General features: G+C 48.1%; 1 non-coding gene across 1 annotated transcript; it reads left to right on the top strand.

The window, feature by feature from the left end:
• Window positions 1-335: 335 nt before the first annotated feature.
• On the top strand, window positions 336-407 carry TRNAE-CUC (transfer RNA glutamic acid (anticodon CUC)). Its single transcript has one exon. It is a non-coding gene; the product is annotated as a tRNA-Glu (tRNA).
• Window positions 408-5,107: the final 4,700 nt, after the last annotated feature.

Here is a 5,107-nt window from a genome sequence, read left to right on the forward strand (position 1 = left end):
GCTGAGATACCGAATACCAAGACCGCAAGAACTAGATAACAGAGGACTGTGAAACACCTGGACTGCAATCAGTCATATACTCCAAGAAATGCAGGCAGAAAATGAGTGAACAAGACAAAGGCACCAATCAAGAAGTGTGTACTTAGTAGTTTGTAGAATCTATAAATATGTGTGTAATGTAAACAATAAATGGCTTCTGCTTGATCACATTGGTCAGTTGTACAGGAGTCCTGGATTTCCCTCAATAAGTAAAACAGAGGAAAAGAAATTCCTTGAAATAGGAGTGTCACGGTTTGACGCTGGCACAATGCCAGCGCCCCCATGAAGATATACTCTCCCTGGTGGTCTAGTGGTTAGGATTTGGCGCTCTCACCGCCACGGCCTGGGTTTGATTCTCAGTCAGGGAACCATAAATGTCATGGTTTGATGCTGGCGCGATGCCAGCGTCCCCATGAAAATATACTCCCCCTGGTGTCTGCTGTGAGATGTGACCAGGAATAGAGCAAAGCAAGCTCCAGCTAAGGAATAAAGAAGACAAAAACTTTATTAACCTACAACTATATATAAAGAGGAACACACACAGAACTCAGAAGGAAAACCTTCCAAAAACATTCCACCTCCCCCCACCAAATTTCCAATACATCCATCCCTCAGATCACCAACTATCAGTCCATCACCATCCTTAAGATAATCAATTCTCAGTTCATCAAGGAGAGAGGAGTCCCTCTTTTACCATAGGCTTCCCCTGGAAACACAGTTGAAACCTTGTGCGTTTCCATGTCACACGTGGCACCACCCAGAGATCATTTGCCATCGTGACATCTTCCTTCCATGCCCAGTGCTCTCACCACTGCACATGGACCAGAGCTGCTTCTAGGGTTCCCCTTTCAAGGATGCTTTGCCCAATTCCAGAAAAAGTAGTCTCTCACTTTCGGGACACCTGTCCCCCCCAAATTTCACCCCCTGGGGCCGAGGGGTCTCGAGAACAGAGATCTTCTTCTTCTTTCCCGAAGACAGAGGGCACCACCACCACCCTCCTCAGCCGTCTCCTCTGTTCATGCACTCCTTCACATAACATCACTGCACTCTCTTGGCTCCAAGCCATTGCCTCCCCCCTAAATGCAGTCTCTGTGTCACAGGAAAAATGGTTCCGTCCATGGCTATACAAGAAAATTCCAGCCAAAGGCCACTCCATCACCTCCACCCACCCAAGATTCTTCTCATCTTCTCTCATGGCTCATTTCCTCTTATCTCCATCTCTCTTCTCATTCAACTCCAGGAGGATCAGCATTTGTAAGGTTTCCATCATCCAAGAAAAGGGTTCAAAAATCTCAGGCTCTGCCTGTCCAGAACTCCCATGGCTGCCCTGCTGGGCATCTTCTCGCCAAACCCCCCCCCCCCTTCTCCTTCTTGGCCGGCTGTGCTATCAAATTGAAAGGTGGCACAGGCACAGACACCAGCTCTCTCTCTCTCCCTCTCCTGGGCGGGAGGGGGGGGGGGTGGCTGCCCGATGTCTCTCAGGGCTCGTCCACCCTTCCATCCTGCAGGGGCTTTCACCTCCTTTCTCTGTCCAGGGCCCCAGCTCACCTCACCCGGCCGCATGGCTTCCCCTCCCCCGCCCAGCCCACGGCTGGGCAGGGGAGATCTGACCTCTTTCACGGACTGGAACCAAGAGAAAGTTTTCCTGAGAGTTCTTTGCTTTTAACCCCCTGTGTTCCCAGAGGCGTATCCATGTCCTCAGTGGCCACACCAGGTGCCAATATTCAAATCTGAGCACCTATTGGTTTGACCACAGCATACCAAAAAACTCACTTCCTCTCAAACCAGGACAAGGAGCAAAAAAGGACAATGAAAGAAAGTGGGTGCTGATGGGAGACAGTTATTAAATAAACTATTGGCCAGGAAAATATTAGAATGCATACATAGTAAAACACACTGGGCTACCCAATAGCTGAGTGATCAGTTCCTGAGAAATTTGGGTTGTACAGGAATTTTTGGAATAGCTAAGCAAATAACTGACAAGTGTGCCATATGCCAAAAAGTAAACAAAAAGGTCATGAGGGAAGTCCACCGAGGAGGGCGAGAATTAGCCTTATGACCCTTTCAGAGTATCCAAGAAGATTTCACTGAACTCCCACAAGCGCCACGGTGGAAAGTTTTGTTAGTAATAGTGGATCATTCGACCCATTGGGTAGGGGTGGTACCAGTGGTTAAAGCTACTACCAATGTTGTATGCAAAACTCTCCTAGAACTAATCATTCCCTGGTATGGAATAGTAAATCACATCAACCCAGACTGAGGAATCCATTTCACCTCAAAAGTACTGCAGCAAGTAGCCCAAGCTCTGGGGATAGAATGGAAATTACACGCTCCATGGCATCCACAGAGTTCAGGGTGGGTTGAAAGGATGACTCAAACTCTCAAGAGAACTCTAACTAAACTGATGACTGAAACCCAAATGTGGGGGTCAAGTGCCTACCCCTAGCTTTGTTGAGAATCAGAACACAGCTCAGATCAGACTTAAAAGTTTCACCTTATGAAATGATGTTTGGTTTACCTTTTCTGATTTTGCCCAATAGTATGGCCAATTATGAAGAAGGGGAGGACAGTGTCAAGAAATATGTCCTGTCTATAGCACAAACTCTAGAGGAACAACTATGGGAAAAGGGAAGAATCCCACAGACTGGTAATCTAGAATTCAAAATTCATAATGTCACTCTTGGGAATTGGGTAATGGTAAAATCATGGAAAGACCAACCTTTTGAATTGTTAAAACCGAAAATCACGGCCAAAGACTCTCTAACTAGTCAAAGTTAGAAAGTGGTATGTTTATTATGCCAGGGAGCGGCACCGTGGGGGTCATCCCCAAAATGCATGACCACACTGCACAAGGATTATTGCCTTCTATTCATTTCCCAAAATACTACATATGCATAACCCCAGCACCTTCCATCCCTGCTTTGTATTAAAATGAGTGTCATGGTTTAACACTGGCACAATGCCAGTGCCCCCATGAAGATACCTTCTCCCTGGTTTCTGCTGTGAGATGTGACCAGGAATAAGCAAAGCAGGCTCCTACTTAGGGAAAAAAGAACCAGAACTTTATTAACTACTCTACAACTACAGATAAAAAGGAACACACACACAGGGAAAATGAGAACCTCACAAAAGCATTTCCTCCTCCCCCCACCAAATTTCAACACAATACATTTGATCCTCAAATCACCAACTCTCGGTCCAGCAGCACCTTTTAGACAATCAATCTTCAGTTCATCAAGAGGAGAGGAGTCCTTCTTGTACCATGGGCTTCCCCTGGAAACACAGTCGAAGCCTCGTGTGTTTCCGTGTCACTCGTGGCACCGCCCGGAGAACATCTGCCGTGGTGACTTCTTCCTTTTCATGTCCAGTGCTCTCACCACTGAACACGGACCAGAACTGCTTCTAGGGTTGTCTTTTAAGGATGCTCTGTCCCGATCCAAAAAGGCACAGTCTCTCCTTTGGGACACCTGTCCCCACAATCTCTCCTTTGGGACACCTGTCCCCCCCATATTTTTTCACCCCCTGGGGCCGAGGGGCATCAACACTGAACCCTCTTGGTTCTGAGGCCATTGCCTCCCCCTAGAATGCAGTCTCTGTGTCACAAGGAACTTGGGTCTGTCCATCTCTCTTTTGGGACACCGGTCCCCACAATCCCTCCTTTGGGACACCTGTCCCCCCCATATTTTTCACCCCCTGGGGCCGAGGGGCATCAACACTGAACCCTCTTGGTTCTGAGGCCGTCATCTCTCTTTTGGGACACCTGTCCCCACAATCTCTCCTTTGGGACACCTGTCCCCCCCATATTTTTCACCCCCTGGGGCCGAGGGGCATCAACACTGAACCCTCTTGGTTCTGTCCATGGCTATACAAAAAGAGTCCAGCAAAAGCTACTCCATCATCTCTTCCCACTAGGATTCTTCTCTACTCTTCTACTATCTCTCGCTTGCCCAGACCTCTCTCACACTGGCCCATTTTCTTCCTCATCTTCCACTCTATCTTCTAGGAAAGGTCAATGTTCTGTAAAGTTCTCATTTTCCAAAAAGGGGTTAAAAGCTCCTACAAGCGGCCGGCTGAACCCCCCCCTCTTCTCCGTCCCAGCCGTGCTGCCGGCACAGGCCCATGTTTATCAAGCTTCAAGGTTACAGTCTCAGGCAGCGGCTCTTTCTCTCTCTCTCTCTCTGTCTCTCAGGGGGGGCTGCCCGATGGCTCCCGGTGTCTCTCTCTCTTTTTCTCTCTTCCACCCTTCCACCCCGGGGCTCAGGCCTACCTCTCTTGGCCACATGGCTTTTCCCCTCCCCCTGCCCAGCCAGCAGCTGGGCCGGGGGAGAGACCCGAACTCTTTCCCGCTGGAAACCCAAGAGGGCCCTCCCAGGGGAGAGCTCTGCTTTTAACCCCGTGTTCTCAGAGGCGTGTCCATGTCCCAATGGCCAGGTTAAATGCCAATATTAAAGCCTGAATATCCATTGGCCAAAAACACAGCATCCCAAAAAACACATTTCCTGTCAAACCACCACAATGAGGTTATTAGTCTTTCACACGTGTGCAACTCTTCTCTTGAATTGGGTCGGTGGTCTCGAATTGGGTCGGTGGTCTTGAATTGGGTCAGTGGTCCCAGGGATGAAGTCAGGAAGGTCTTTGTCAGGTCTCTGTGACCTTCTAGTATGATCCAAGGCCCCTTGCTTCACGATGGATTGACATAGAGTGCAGGTGCTGGGCACTGTTCTACTGGTTTCAATATGTTCCTATAATAGTTCACTTGCTCCACTTCCTTCTGCAAATGAGCTCATAATATAACAATTAGCTTTAGCTTAAGCATCTAATAATCATTAACCTATCGTTGGTGTATCCAACTTCAATATGAATCGGTTCTAACCCTCCACTAAAATCTCAACCCTTTAAAATCATGATTCACTTTAACTTCACAAGAGGAGGGTCTCTTTCAGGTGTTGCTGACCACCGAATTGGCTGTACGAACTGAGGAATGAGGATGGACTCACACTAGCAGAATAAAAAGACCAGTAGAAGAACCCCGTGACTGGAGGATCGTCACTTCCACAGAAGGACTGAA

Source organism: Agelaius phoeniceus, chromosome W (assembly GCF_051311805.1).
Source record: "Agelaius phoeniceus isolate bAgePho1 chromosome W, bAgePho1.hap1, whole genome shotgun sequence".
In the NCBI taxonomy this organism is placed as follows: domain Eukaryota; kingdom Metazoa; phylum Chordata; class Aves; order Passeriformes; family Icteridae; genus Agelaius; species Agelaius phoeniceus.